General features: G+C 48.5%; 1 protein-coding gene across 1 annotated transcript in view; it reads left to right on the top strand.

Moving 5' to 3' along the window:
- The first annotated feature begins 1,690 nt into the window (after positions 1 to 1,690).
- C6H3orf35 (chromosome 6 C3orf35 homolog) overlaps positions 1,691 to 16,062 on the top strand; it is a 17,495-nt gene continuing 3,123 nt past the window's right edge. Inside the window, 4 exon segments of the mRNA XM_011218961.3 lie at positions 1,691 to 1,751; positions 2,621 to 2,840; positions 4,810 to 4,940; positions 14,648 to 14,754. The gene's annotated coding sequence lies outside the window, so the exon portion shown is untranslated.

Raw genomic sequence — 16,062 nt, 5'->3', positions numbered from 1 at the left:
TACCACTCCCAACTGCCCCAGGGGCCTGATGCCAGCTGCCCAGGAAATCATCCTATGTGGTCCAGACCTGGCCCCTGGGTCCTGCCCCATCACAGCACCACAAGGCTCCCGGGGAGGGAATGAACTGGCTCTCGGGGCCTGGCTTATATGCTTAGGTGTAAAACATACCTAAGTCCACATGGAACTGTCTATAGTCCAGCCACGGCTGAAACAGGTGTGAGCCTAGGAGGACATGAGTGGACACCAGACCCCTGTGAGATAGGGGGATTCGACCTGAACTTCCTGCATAAAACCAGGAGCCACTGAAGACTGTCCGTCCGTTGAACTACAAGTAGAAGAAGCCCGCTGTGTGGCCTGGGAGAAGAGGGCTGGAGCTGCCCAGGAGAGCGGACAGGAGGAGCACTGTCTGAGAGTGACTCGAGGCCGAGCCTGCCCCGTGTGAGTGCGTGACGGTCAAGATTCCCACCACTCAAGTGATGCCGAAACAGAGTCATGCCAGAACTCCAGTCAAGGAAGGGAGCAGCAACGCCTCTCCGGAGCCTCTGGAGACGCTGGAGCCCCGGCTCCAGCCAGCAAGAAGCTGCTGTGCAGGGAGGCCTGGGTGCTGGACCCCCACAGAGAATCAGCAGAAGGAGCAGGTCCCTGAGAGACACACAGAACTGCATCCCCTAGCGACATGAGAAAACCCCAAACTAAGCCTTGCGAGGATGACACCAGGCCCGAGTCCCAAAAGGAGCAGGAGGAATAGGCCAGGGAAGTCGGGGAGGCCCCCCGGGCAGGACAGCGGAAGCGCAGGGGTCAGAGACGGTGGGTGNTGAGAAAACCCCAAACTAAGCCTTGCGAGGATGACACCAGGCCCGAGTCCCAAAAGGAGCAGGAGGAATAGGAAGTCGGGGAGGCCCCCCGGGCAGGACAGCGGAAGCGCAGGGGTCAGAGACGGTGGGTATGACACCACAGCAAGTGGGAGCTGCTGGCACAAGGGGTGAGGCTGGTGTGGGGACGAGGCTGGAGGCAGGCTGGGTCGGTGCTGAAGGCCACATGCTCTGTGTTCAGTTCTTAGACTTCAGCCCAAGCAGTAACAAGAGAGAGCTGCATGATAGTCTTGATATTTTCAGCTCAAAGCCATTAATCTTCTTCCTTGAAAGTTCGGGGCCAATTCTGCTGCCAGGAATCTTGCAAAAGCAGCTTTTGCCAGTGTGGGCTCTAAAAAATGAAATGCACATGGGGTATTCCATTGCTCAAGCGGAATGCAATGTACCGAGTGATCGGGGTGGCGGCGGGAGGGGGGAAGGAACTGTTTGAAGTCGGGTCTGTTTATTGGTGCTGTGGGTACTCCATTGCTTGCTCTCTGGGCCCAGGAGAATGAGGCTACAGCCAGCTGGCCTTTGTCACCAAGGTCCCCAGTCCAAACAGTTTCATAGGCAAAGATTTAGACCAGACTCCTTGCCCCTTGGCCCACCACTCAGCTGACGCAAGTGGATCCCACTCTCAAGATGGGGAGCCTGTTCCACGTCCAGCGGAAGGTGTGAATGACTAAACGCAAGCCAACCGAGCAACTGGAGAATGATCTAAAGGGAGGGAGGGAAATGCGTGTGCCTTTCAAGAGCATATTCCTCTTTCCCCCTCTCCCCAGCTCTGGACAAGGAGTGAATGCTGAGAAGCAGGTGCCTAGCCCAGCCTCAGCTGCACCCCTGGCTTCCCCAGCATCTCACGGCCGTGGCCAGGCTCTGCCACGGGGCAGGGGATCTCGGGTGAGTGTCTGACGCAGGGCATTCACCCACGGCGTGTGACGGTTGGGAAGACCAGGGATGGCGCGGGTGCGGATCATGGTCCGAAGCCCCTCCCCGCACCATGCCAGACAGAACGATCAACACTTGTCTCAGTTACCTGCGGCCACTATCGTGCTATAGAGCAAACCTCCCAGAGTGCAGTGGCTGACCATCAGCCTCTATTCAGCTCGAGGGCATGTGCAGGTCAGGGATTCAGGCGGACAGTGCTGGCCTTGGGGGCCCCCGTCCGTAAGCTGGGGGTGCGTGCTGTATGCCGGCAGCTCAGCTGGGGAAGCTTGGCTCTGCTTCCTGCGCTTCTGTCCTCCTTCCAGCCCCTGGCAGCTCACTTTCTCCCGTGAGGGTACAGAGGCTGGAGCAGAAGTGGCCCTGCAGATGCTTTTGGACCTTCCGCTGGTATCACCTGGGGCCGAACTCAGAATTAAAGGGTGGAGAAATACCATCTCTTGAAAGGACGAGTCAGAAAGTCACATTCTAAGGGGGTGTACAGAATGGAGGAAGGGTGTGACGATCAGGGCCCTTAATGCAAACAATGGATCGGAACCCTTCTCAACTCAGGACTCCGCAGACGCTCCCCCAATCAGTTGTGTTCGCACGTGACCTCAAACCTGCTTGCCATCGCGGCTGTGAATGCGCCGTCTCCAAGCTAGGTTTCGTGGAGCCCTCCGCTTCCAAAGGGGGGGCTTCAGGGAGCTCTGCAGGGGCAGGGGGAGGACAAAACGGCGAGGCTCTGGGCACCCCGCTCTGCTCGCAGCTGCTGCCTTTCTGTCTGGTATAGATATTGGCGTTCTACATGAGTTGTTTTGTTTTTTGTTGTTGTTGTTTGAAAACAGGTTCTGCCATCAAGACTTTAAAAAGGGTCCTCTCCTTGAATGCACTCAGAGCAGCAGGAAGAGAGCTTGCTTAGCCCAGAGTTCCTTGGTCTCTGAAGAACCAACATCTTGCTCTGCTGTGCCCGAGGCTCTCTTCAAAGGTGACTGGGAGAAAGAACTTCAGGGAATCCATGATCGTGTGTTCTCTACAACTCTTTTACCAGAGTATCCTATACTCAAGGTATTTATTTTACAGCCAAGTGCCAGTTAAAGTTTCCGTGTATTTTCTCTCCTGGACAGTGAGGACTATTTTATGGATCGTGTAACACGTCTCCCTTTTCACCTCGGCCACCTGGAAACTTGGTGCCAAATTCACATCACAAGTTTACATAACTCTTAAAACTAGAATGGCCCAAGGAGCTTTTAAAATACAGATTCCACGGCTTCCACTACAGGGATTCTGTTTCAGCCTGAACCACTGGGCTGGCTCTGATGGCTTCATTATTTCTGTTCTCTTCCTCTATCCTGGACTTGCCCTCTGATTCTGCTACACGCACACTTGGGCTCTGATTGTTCTTTTGTACAACACAGTCCATTTTTCCTGGGCTCAGCCTGACCGTGAGGCGTGGGCTGCTTGCTCGGCTGGTGAAGGCAGTGCCCAGCCAGAGAAGGGGAGATAGACCCTCAGAAGAGGAGGGGGTAGAGGCCCCAGGGCCCTCCTGGTCTGTGGGGTTGAGGGTCCAGCTGTGTATTTCCCAGCGAGCACTCCAGGGGGAGGCCTGATCTGGCAGTGGGTCTGAGCCTGAGGGCCGGGAGCCAAAACACTCTTGGACTCTGAGAGAAGCAGGACCCAGGCTGAGACAGGGCCACAGCCCACCCTGTCCCCTGCAGCGGCCTGAGCCCCGTGCCCACATGGGGCTCCAGGCTGAAACCTTTCATCCCTTGGGTACCCCTACATTTAGGCTAATTCAACATTCAGGCTTTACCAAAAATTATTTAGAAGAACATGATTATTCTCTAGGATGATTTTGAATTAAAACCAAATATAAATGTTGAAGTAAAACAAATCCATGGTCCTAATCTTTTGAGGTTATTTGTATTTTTAAGATAATCTGACATGTCAAATTACTAACAAATTNGGAAGAAGCAGGCTCATAGCAGAGGAGCCTGATGTGGGGCTCGATCCCATAACGCCGGAATCACGCCCTGAGCCGAAGGCAGACACTTAACCGCTGTGCCACCCAGGCGCCCCAACCTTGGATTCATTTTAAAAAGCTGTGACTGAAGAATTGATTTAGATCTGTGATTTTAAACAGAAACTTTAAGTTTCAGAATATTTAAGGTAACTTAAGGAATATGTTATTTATAAGTTTAGTGGGTTAGATTTATCAACATTGGATAAGTAATGAATTACTTAAGTACTTGAAAGTTTTTTTGAGTCTGGTAAATACATGAAAAACTCATAAGGAAATCAAGTATGATACATTTATTAGCACAGCAATTTTATTAAAGGGAATTCAATGAAGTCATAAAAGCTTCCTTAAAATAATTCCTTGAATTTTGCTAGATTTGTAATTAGAATAATGAGATTTATTAGTCAAACTTAAACTTTAAAAAGTTCTACAGTTGTGATGTTAATAAATTCAATACTAAATTTTTTTAACTTAAGTGGTCTTCTAATGAAACTTTCTCTTAATCTTGGGGCAAGTTGTGTTTGTTAATTCTTTTTTTAAAAAAAGATTTTATTTATTTATTTGACAGAGATAGAGACAGCCAGCGAGAGAGGGAACACAAGCAGGGGGAGCGGGAGAGGAAGAAGCAGGCTCATAGCGGAGGAGCCTGATGTGGGGCTCGATCCCATAACGCTGGGATCACGCCCTGAGCCAAAGGCAGACGCTTAACCTCTGTGCCACCCAGGTGCCCCTATTAATTATTCTTTACGTTACTGGTGTTCCCTGTTGCCTGGCAGTCCTTGGTGGGCCATTGAAGGACAAGGTAGGTCGCTCTCATGGCAGGAATGAGTTTCCCTTTGCTTTTGTTTAGATCTGTCTGCCTGGCAGGCAGGTCTGTCCTCCAGTGGAAGGGTCACCTCTGCATTCCCTGTATGCGAGTTGGGCCTGTTGACAGGTTACTCTAGCGTCGTTCCCTTTGATCCTCTGTCTCTGTCGCTTTGTCTCTATCTTTGCCTCTCTCTCTTTCTGCCCTTACAGGAGAATTCCTGCCTTCTCTTTTATGCACGCTAACACCAGATTTGCCTCAGGGTCCCCACAGAGGGCACTCCTCTCTTTCAGGAAGGAAGACTGAGGAGAAGCAGGCTCCCCAGCGGCATCTTCTCTCTCAGGTACCACATGAGGGACCCAGGCGCACCGGCTCCCTTAAGCGCTTTGGAGATATTGGCTCGGTTGTCCCCACTTTACTAATTATGATTTCACTTTTAGCCGTATTTAACAGCTGTTTTAAAAGTTGAACCTGGGTTTTACTGAGCCATGACAGGAATAGAAGTTAAACGAGAAGGCCCTCAAGGCTCAGAGAACGTGGAGTGCCTGTGGTCTTGTGATAATACACACTTGATTCTTTCCTTGGGCGGGGTGGGCCGTGTTAGAGCTGCTTAAGCAGAGGTGAGGGGGGGAGAGGAGGAACGGGGTGTGGGAAGAGGGAGCCTCTGGAGAGAGAAAGAGCTCTTGTTGAAGACAGCGGATAAGAGGGCCAATGAACCACAGGCGATCATCAGAAGCTGGGGCAGAAAGGGTAGTTGTCGGATGGAAAATGATTGACCCTGGTTGCCGGATACTTCATGCTAGGTGCTTTGCATGATTTGTTCATTTTTGCTTGTTCTCTTTAGTGACAACAAAAAGTTTTTTTTTTTTAATTTCTAATCCCCAGGCGCTCATCACAAGTGCCCTCCTCAGTCCCCATCACCATCCCTCCAACCTCCCCATCGGTAACCATCAGTTTCTTCTCTCTCCTTAAGAGTCTGTTTGCATGCTTTGTTGGAACTTTCCTGACAAGCACAGGTGAGGAATGTGGGTCCACCTCAGAGGTTGAGAAGTATGCCAAAAGCCTATTGGCCACTAACCTGGAAGGTGGGACCTGAACTCTGAGCTCTGGTTAGTGATCCCAGATCTTCCACTGGGCCCTAACCAATTCATGCTCCATCAGTAGCAAAATCCTCAGTACCCTGTCCTGCTCTGAACTCTCCTTCTGCTTTCTTGAGTAAGTGAAACACTTACCCTCCTGTGGGGACTCTGACTCCCCTGCAATTTTCTCCAGCCTGTGTGTATGGAGGCAGGAGGGGTGTTTTTCCTCATGCCCCTTGCATTGCTGTCCATCTTGTCCCTCCTTTACCCTCCAGGCTGTGTCCCTCCCCTTCCCTGACACCTCTTCTCATCTGTACCCATGATGTCATTTTTCAGGCCTCCCATTCTCCCATCAACTGCCACCTCTGTTGGCACACCTCCACGATTATTCCAAACTAAAGACCGAGCCTGAGACCCGCCGATTCTACCTCTCTCCTTCCCCCAACCTCATCCCTATCGTTTCTTCCCTTACTCTTCTCCCCACCAGCCTGGGTTCCATGGCCCAGCGTGACAGACATGCACTGTCAGCGCCCATCTCGTTCTCTTCATTAAACTCATCTGGCAAACCCTACCTTGGTTCTGTTGATTTCCACTCACTCCAGGTCTGCACCCTGGCAGCTGGAGGGGGCTGGGGAAACCCGCTGAACTGCACTCACTACCTCTTTTGGGATTCAGGACCACCAACTTCAAATGGGCCCTTTGTGCTTACAGTCCCAACTCCTTCCCTTGCCCAACCACAGCCCTACATGGCACGTCCCCCTCCTCACTCTGCTGAGGCCTGAGCTTCCTGCTTCACCGGGAAGTGTGTGATTGCAGAACTGCCTTGTTCTCCCCACCACTCCTACAACCCACTTCCATCTGTCGCACCAACTCTGCCTTTGTTGCCCTCATGATGGTTGAGGCCAGTTCTCTCATCTGAAGCCAACACCTCCACTTTTGCACAGAGCCCATGCCCGTGCTCCTTCTCAAGGATAAAGCTCCCCCTGATGAAAGGGTGGCTCCTCTCAGCTGGATCCCTCCTGTCCCGTCAGCCCTTGAACATGCTGCAGCAGCTCCCATCTTCAGAAACAAAACAAAACGAACGTCAAAAATGGCTGCTATGTCCTCACATCTCTCTCTCTTTCTTTTTAAAGATTTTATTTATTTGGAAGAGAGAGAGAGAGAGCATAAGTGGGGGGAGGAGCAGGGGAAGAGGGAGAAGAAGACTCCTTGCTGAACTGGGAGCCCGATGCAGGGCTCAATCCCAGAACCTCGGGATCATGACCTGAGCTGAAGGCAGACGCTCAATCATCTGAGCCACCCAGGCGCCCCTCACCTTCTTTCTGTCCGAACCACTGAAATCAGGGATTTGCTCCATGATTGCACTAGGATGACTCTTTCCAACGTCACAAGTGACCTCGAAAGAGTCTAATCTGATGGTTAATTCTCAGTGCTTATCTTGCTCAAACTACCAACAGCTGTTGATGTTGTTGGCTATTCTTTCCTCTTGCCTTCTGGGACATTCCTCTCTTGTTTCTCACCTCATCCCACTGGCCACCTCCCTCTCAGTCTCATTCCCCAGCCTCTTTAAAGGCCCCAAGGACCATTGCTGCAACCACTTTCCTTCTCCATCTGTACTTGTTCCCTAGCTGAACTCATTTGGTCTCATGGCTTCAGACATCATTCAAGTGCTTGACAACTCCTGAACATACTTCTCCAGCCCAGCACTTTGCCACCAAACTCCAGTCTTGTAGATCTAGCTGTCACCCAACACCCCCACTTGGATGTTAGAGTAGGCCGCCATAACAAAATACCCCAGACGGGGTGGCTTCAACAACAGAAATTATTTTCTCAGGTTTCTGGAGGCAGGGTGGGTTTCTCCTGATGCCTGTCTCCCTGGCTTGCAGATAGCTGCCTTCTCACTGCGCCCTCACATGACATTTCCTGTGTGTGTGTGTGTGTGTGTGTGTGTGTGTAGGGAGGGAGAGAACCCTGGTATCTCTTCTTCTTATAAGAACCCTGGTATAAGAACTTCTTATAAGGACACCAGTGTTATCAGATTAAGGTCCCATCCTATGACCTCACTCAACCTTAATTATGTCCTTACAGGTCCTCTCTCCAAATCCAGTCATGCTGGGGGTTAAGGCTTCTACACATGAATTTGGAAGGGACACAATTCAGTCCACAGCAGATGTGTAGTGGGCGTCTCAGACTTTATCACTAACCTCTTACTCTTCCCTCCAAAACCTGTTCCCATTGCAGCCTTTGCCTTTTTGGTGAATGGAAACTCCGTCCTAATTGCTCAGCCCCAAACCTCACCACAACCCTGATTCCTCTCTTTCGCTCACATGGCACATTTCAATTCATCAGCAAATCCTGTTGTCTCTACTTCCAAAACGTGTCTGGATTCTAAACTACATTTTCCCACCTGCACTGCCATTACTCCGATCTAAACCATCATCATTTTTAAACTGAATTATGACAGTGTGCTCCTACATTGCCCCCTGTTTGTGCCTTTGGTCCCTAAAATCCTTTTTCAACATGGCACCAGAACAGTTCTCCTAAAATAGAAGTCAGACCATTTCACTCTCTGCTTAACTCCCTTCTCCCAATAGATCCCATAGCACTCTAGGGAAAGTGTCTGTTTGGTGGCCAGCGAGGCCTTACATGATCACCACTGTGACCGCTTATCATTCTGCTGCTTGCTCCCTCTGCCTCGGCCACACTGCCTTCCTTGCTTTTCCTTAAGACCTGTTCCTACCTCAGGGCCTTTACATTTACTGTTCTTTCTAGTTGAAATGTTCTTCCCCTGGATATTATATGTTTACCTCATTTTCGTCTGGTGTCGACTCAAACTTGAATTTTCAGAGGGGTCTCCTTTGAGTATCTTACAAAAAATAGGGTTCCCACTCCTGCTAGGCAAATTCTGTCTCCCTCACTCTGTTCTGTGTATTCCCACAGCAGTCAACCCTGTATGACTCTCTCTAGATTTTTTCTCTGGCATTCGTTTATTGTCACTTTTTCTTCTCACCAGACTCTGGCTCCATAAGGACAGGAACTTTGTCTGTTTTGTTCACCGGGGTATCTTCAGAACCCAGAACTGGCCTGAAAATGAGTTGTCAGGACTTAGGTATTCAATGAGTCCTGGAGGAATGAATGAATGAATGACTATCCTTACTGCAAGGAAGGTTGGGGTATATAGTCTTTTAGCTGGGCACATGTCCATCCCAAATGTATGGGTACCCTATGGGTAGGGGAGAAGGGCAGAATAATGTTGGGTAAGCAGCTCAGCTGTTTCCCAAAGTGTAAGGGAGTCATGTTGAGTTCTAGACCCTCTATCTTGGTCCACAGCCTTGGAAAGCATTCTGGGGAGAAGCAAAATGTGCCATGGTTGTGAGTCTTTGTGGCTGGAAGTGGGACAATGCTGGCTAGCCTCTGGTATGAATCGGGAACCTGTGACCTCTTGAGGAGGGGTAATCTGGGGTTGCACTGGTTTATGTGAGCTCCAGGAAGGTCCTGCCTCAAGGCCTGTGAGGCCTGGTCTGCCTATGATGGGGATGGTGGGCAGAAGCATGGGCCACAGCCCTCACTCAGGCTGTGGTAGAGAGGGCTGCCAGGGTGTGCCATCCTGAATGTGTCCCTCTGGGCACACACCCACCTCCCTGCTTCTTTCACTGGGGCTTTGCCTATCATTCCCACATCCGGCCACTGCCCAGACTTGCTGTGACAATACCAAAAATTGAGGTTTAAAGTCTCACTGAAGAATTCCTCACCAAAGGTATGTTGTAAACCAACAGGGACTGGATTCCACCTGGTCACCTGTGGGCCAATTAGTTGGATGCACAAGTCACTGCTGCTGAAAATAGCAAGCACTTACTGAGCTCACAGCTCTGTGGATTGGCCACTGGGGCTGGGATCAACGTGGGGAGGGGGTTCTTCTGATCTCAGCGGGGCTCACTCACGCAAGCGGAGTTATGTGCTGGGTCGGCTAAGTCTGGCTGTTCCAGGGCGGGGATGACAGGTCTGTGCCCTGCGTGCTCCCCCAGAGTCCACAGGCCAGCCTGGGCTTGGTCCTCACGTGGCCGAGGGCGCAGAGAGGGCAAGTGCCGGCGTGCCGAGCTTCTTGAGGTCTGCGCTCAGATTTGGATGCCTCCGCTCCTACCACATTCTGTGGGCCAAAGCGAAACAAGGCCAGGCCAGATGCAAGTGTTGGGGACACAGGCTCCACTTCCTTATTGTTTTTAATTTGAGTATAGTTGACATACAATGTTCCTCTAGTTTCAGGTGTACGACATAATGATTGGACAACTCTCTGTGTTATGCTGTGCTCATGAGTGGAGCGCCCATTTGTCATCAAACAATGCGATTACAGTAGCGTTGACTAGATTCCCTGTGCTGTGCCTTTCATCCCCGTAACTTACACATTCCATAACTGGAGGTCTGTACCTCCCCCTCCCCCTCCCCTCTGGCACTCATCAGTTCTCTGTACTTATAGGGCTCATGTTGCTTTTCGTTTGTTCACTTTATTTTTTTAAGGTTCCACTTAAGAGTGAAGTCATATGGTGCTTGTCTTTCTCAGTCTGACTTTTTTCACTTAGCATAATACCCTCTAGGTCTATCCATGTTGTCTCAAATGGCACAATCTCATCCTTTTTATGGCTGCGTAATATTCCTCTGTGTGTGTGTGTGTGTGTGTGTGTGTGTGTGTGTGTGTGTACCACATCTTCCTTATCCATTTGTCTGTTGGTGAACACTTAGTTTGCTTCCATATCTTGGCTATTGTAAGTAATGCTGTTAGAATTATAGGGGTGTACATATTTTTTTGAATTTGTGTTTTTGTTTTCTGTGGGTAAATACTCAGTAGTAGAATTACTGGGTCATAGGGTAGCTCTATTTTTAATTTTTTGAGGAACTTCCACACTGTTTTCCAGAGTGGTTGCACCAGCTTGCATCCCCACCAACAGTGTAAGATGGTTCCTTTTCCTCCACATCCTTACCCACACTTATTATCTGACAGGTGTGGGGTGGTATCTCATGGTGGTTTTGATGTGTATTTCCCTGATGCTGCGTGATGTGGAACATCTTTTCATGTGTCTGTTGGCCATCTGGACGTCGTCTTTGGAGAAATGTCTATTCTGATCCTCTGCCCATTTTTTAATCAGATGGTTTGTATTTTTGGTGTTGAGTTGTAGGAGTTCTTTATAATTTTGGAAATTAACCTCTTATTGGCTATGTCATCTGCAAATATCTTCTTCTATTCAGTAGGTTGCCTTTTATCTTATTGTTGGTTTCCTTTGCTGTGCAAAAGCTTTTTATTTTGATGTAATCCCAGTGGTTTATTTTTTGCTTTTGTTTCCCTTGCTTTAGGAGACATCATCTAGAAAAAGGTTACTACGGCTGATGTCAGAGGAATTACTGTCTGTGCTTTTTTAAGGATATTTATGGTTTCAGGTCTCACATTAGGTCTTTAATCTGTTTTGACTTTATTTTTGTGAATGATGTAAGATAGTGGTCCAGTATAATTTTTTTGCACAGAGCTGTCCAGTTTTCCTGACACCATTTGTTGAAATGATTCTCCATCGGATCGTCTTGCCTCCTTTGTCATAGGTTAATTGGCCATATAAGCATGGGTTTTTTTCTGAGGTCTCTATTCTGTTCCATTGATCTGTGTGACAGACTCCACCCCTTCATGAGAGGAGTGGCAAAGTGACATTGTGGAGGGGTGTGGGTAGAGGCAGGGGGAAAACTTTGGCCATGTTTATAAACTCTGCACCACAGAGGACGAGTGGACAGATCCCACAAGTTTGAACGAGAAAAGGAAGAGATGTCCCTTCATCCACAGGCCATCACATCTTCTGGTTTCTCTAGGCCCTTGGTGCGCTGCTCTCATCGCAGGGGGTGGCGGGTTCTGTGGGGGTCCTCTCTCCTCTGACCTTGGGCTCCACGGCAGCGTATGTGAGCTATGTGACCGCTCTCTCTGATAGGCTTCGTGGAAGCTCTCAGAGGCATGCTTGTGCTTAAGAGCCTCCTGACTTTCCCGGTCAGCTGTCAGAGCCGGAGTTGTTGGCAGGGCTTCAGACATTCATATCTAATCCCGTGCACTGATTAATGGAGGTGGTTTCACTTTAATTGTCCCTCTGAGGCAGTCTGTCTCCTGGCGGCCCCGGGCAGAAGCTGCTCGCAGGTCTGTGGCCATTTATGGGCAGAGCCAGAGCCCCGAGGTGCTCACTGGGGAACATGGTAGGCTTGGAGGAGTGGGGCATGTCCTGCCCGGTGACCCTGGCCAGTCACCGTTCCAGCCTCCACCAACTGTGTCCTGAAGTGTCCTTTCCTTCATCTTATAAATTATCTAATAATGCCTCTTTCTCTTGCCATCCTGTTTCTCACCCTCTACTGGATCATGACCATCTGCAAACAAATGTGCTTTATGGTTCTGACCTCAAAATGCAATGCTGTCGGGACTCCCCCCACCCCCACCCCTGGCCACCTGTTACTCCATTGCCCTACTCTTAGAGAACTCTTCAGAAAGAGGTAAGTGTACACCTGAAACTAATAAAGCACTATATGTGAACTTTACTGGTCAGGACCCCTCAGCCCTCCTCAGGAGCTTCTCTCCGCCGGGGTCACCTGCTATGACCAGTGGTCACTCTAGGTCTCTATCGGAAAGGCGGTCCCTTTCTCCTCTGAGAAATCCCCCCGTCACTTGACTTCCAGGGAGTTTGGCTCCTGCTTCTCCTCCCACCTGGCTGGCTGGTGCAAGCTCATTTCCCTGACCCCAACAGTGCAGGGCCCTGAGGTTCGGGCCCCAGGCCTTTCCTCTTCCTTATCTACATCCCCTCGGTGATCTCATCCTGTCTCATGGCTCGAAACAGCAGCTACAAGCCAATGGCGCTCCTGTTTCTATCTGCAGCCAGACCTCCTTGGTCCCCAGGCTTGCACAAAGCGTCTGTTCATTGTCTCCGCCTGGATGCATCATGAACACCTCCAACTTAGCACATCCAGGACAGGGTCCCAAGGGTCCCCCCAGATCTGTTCCTCCCGCTGCTGCCCCCAAATCAGCTAAGGCAGTGTCATCTTTCCAGTTTCTTGTGTGCCTTCCTGTTTCTTGCCCACCGCATCTCGTGGTCACTGAACCCTCCTAACACTACCTTCAGTTTGGGGGTTTTCATTTTTCCCTTTCTGTTTTAACTTTATTTTTGAATATGTAAAGCCTGATCTGGTTCAAAGTCAAAACAACATTAAAAGGCATCTTTATGGGGGCCTCCCTGCCCTCTCTATATTCTTTGTCCCATTTTCAGTGTTTCTTTTGGCAAAAATAAGCAAAAATATTTATTTCCCCCTTCTTTTTTTTTTTTTTTTACTTTAAAGATTTTATTTATATATTTGAAAGAGAGAGAGAGACAGCCAGAGAGAGAGGGAACACAAGCAGGGGGAGTGGAGAGGAAGAAGCAGATTCCCAACGGAGAAGCCCAATGTGGGGCTCGATCCCAGAACACCAGGATCACGCCCTGAGCCAAAGGCAGACGCTTAACGGCTTAACGACTGAGCCACCCAGGCACCCCACTGAGCCACCCAGGCGCCCCTATTTCCCCCTTCTTCTTAAACAAAAGCTGTCATACTGTAATGCATTGTTTTGTTTTTTTTATTTGACAATATATTATGGAGATCATTCCAGTTCACAGAGAACTTCCTCATTCTTAGTACAGCTGCATCAGAATTTCATTGTATGGATGTAATTTATTCAACCAGACCCCGACTGATGAACATTTGAGTTGTTCCCAGTCTTTTGTTATTACAAATGTGGCTGCAATTAATGACCTTGTGCATATGCTTTTCTGTGCTTTGGAAAGATATCTTCAGGGTAGATTTTTGGGACGGTGATTGGAGGAAGCCATCAGTAGAATCTGGGACGTTGCACAGGGTTTGTGTCCTAGAGCAGCCCCCAAGGAGGGCGTATTCTCCAGTGCCCAATTTAGATCTGGCCAAGGAGAAGAATGGAGAAAGAAGAATCTCCCAGAGCAGGGGCCAAGGGACAAAAAAAGGCATTTCCCAGGGAGCAGAACTGGGACCTACTCACAAAGCACTCCCTACCTCCTGGCTGGGAGGCCCTTGCCTTGGCTGCTCGTCAGGATTTCCAGTTGCTACAGAGTGGCGCCTGCTCTGTTTCTTCTCTCGTTCCCCTTTAGAATCGGCCTCTTGGTGCTGTGGAGTTCAGCTGTGTCCTTACTGATTTTCAGCCTGCTGAATCTGTCCATTTCTGATAAAGGGGTGTTGAATACTAAAATAGCGGATTCATCTATTTCTTTCTTTTGATCTTCTGCAGTTTGAATATGATATGCCTGGGTGTAGGGTTTGGGGCATTGATCCTGCTTGGTGTACTCCGAGCTTCCTGGATCTGTGGCTTTGTATCTGACATAAGTTGGGAGGAACAGCTCCGTCATTATTCCTTCAGATATTCCTTCTGTTCCCTTCTTTCTTCTTCTGGTGTTCCCAGTATCCGTATGTTACATCTTTTGTAGTTGTGCCCTGGTTCCTGGATATTCTGTTCCATTTTTTCCCATCTTTGTTCTCTTCAATTTTCAGTTTGGGGAGTTTCCACTGACATAACCACAAACTCAGAGAGCCTTTCCGCAGCCATGTCCTATCTACTAACTGAGCCTGTCAGAGGCATTCTTCATTTCTGTGACAGTATTTTTGATCTCTTAGCATTTAAAAAACTATCTCTTAGAATTTCCATCTCTCTGCTTATCTTACCCACCTGTAGTTGTTTGCTGGCTACTTTTTCTGCTGGAACCCTTAGTGTAGTAATCAGAGTTATTTAAACTCTTGGTCCAATCATTCCAGTATCCCTGCCATATCTGAGTCTGGTTCTGATGCTCACCCTGTCTCTTCAAACTGTGTAATTTGCCTTTTAGTAGGCTTTGTAATCTGTGTAGAAAGCCAGACACATATTGCCTGGTGGGTTCAGACAACTTGTCTTTTTGGTTCATAGGTCTCCCGATCAAGAGAAACCGTAATACCCCTGACACAGAGACAAGTCATCCCTAGATGGACTTTGAGTTTGATGCCATGATTGACTTTTTCCACCTCGGGGAGAGGGTGAGTGTATTTTGTCTGACTATTTGATGATCAGAAAGATGGACTGTGTGTTATTAGGTTTGTCCTCAAACCATTTTTAGCTCTCTACCATGCAGACACTTGGTAAGTTGTATTTCTTCATCATCTACGGTTGGTGGGTCACATGACCAGTTCTACACATGAGTTGCGAGTAGAACCAAAAAGCTCAGATCTGAACTTTTATTTGATGATGTGAGACCTTCCAGAATTCTTTTTCTGCCTTCCATGACAACCAGCAATGTCTGCTCAGTCAGCTACTGAGTGAAGGTGGGTGGAGCAAGGTCCCTTTTGATGTGCAATGGGCACATAGTTTCAGTGGACAATGAGCCTCTAAGCCACAATGATCTGGGGGTTACTCGTTAACTTAGATAATGCAGCTTGACCTGATACCCCTTTTTCAGGTCTTGACTCACACGTTACCTTTTCTTCCAGGCCTTCCTGGATGCCAATATAAAATAGCAGCCCCACACCCATTCTGGTGCTCTACCCTCTTCCCCACTTTATATTTCTCCATAGTGACCATCTCCATCAAACATTACAGAGTTTGCTCAGTTATTCTGTTTATTATGTCTCTCTCAGCCATCAGAATGTGAACCCACGACATTTCTCAATCTCATAAAAGCCATCTATGAAAAGCCTACTGCAAGCATTATTCTCAATGGGGAAAAGCTGGAAGCCTTTCCCTTAAGATCAGGAACACGACAAGGATGCCCACTCTCGCCACTATTATTCAACATAGTACTAGAAGTCCTTGCAACAGCAATCAGAAGACAAAAAGGGATCAAAGGTATCCAAATCGGCAAAGAAGAAGTCAAACTGTCTCTCTTTGCAGATGACATGATACTCTATATGGAAAACCCAAAGGAATCCACTCCCAAACTATTAGAAGTTATAGAACAATTCAGTAAGGTGGCAGGATACAAAATCAATGCCCAGAAATCAGTTGCATTTCTATACACGAATAACGAGACTGAAGAAAGAGAAATTAGGGAATCCATCCCATTTACAATAACACCAAAAACCATGCGTTACCTTGGAATTAACTTAACCAGAGACGTAAAGGACCTATATGCTAGAAACTATAGATCACTTTTGAAAGATATTGAGGAAGACATAAAAAGATGGAAAAATATTCCATGCTCATGGATTGGAAGAATTAACATAGTTAAAATGTCCATACTACCCAGAGCAATCTACACTTTCAATGCTATCCCGATCAAAATACCGAGGACATTTTTCAAAGAACTGGAACAAATAGTCCTTAAATTTGTATGGAACCAGAAAAGGCCC

This window comes from Ailuropoda melanoleuca, chromosome 6 (assembly GCF_002007445.2).
Source record: "Ailuropoda melanoleuca isolate Jingjing chromosome 6, ASM200744v2, whole genome shotgun sequence".
Lineage (NCBI taxonomy): Eukaryota > Metazoa > Chordata > Mammalia > Carnivora > Ursidae > Ailuropoda > Ailuropoda melanoleuca.
This window is presented reverse-complemented; position numbering and strand designations above follow the sequence as displayed.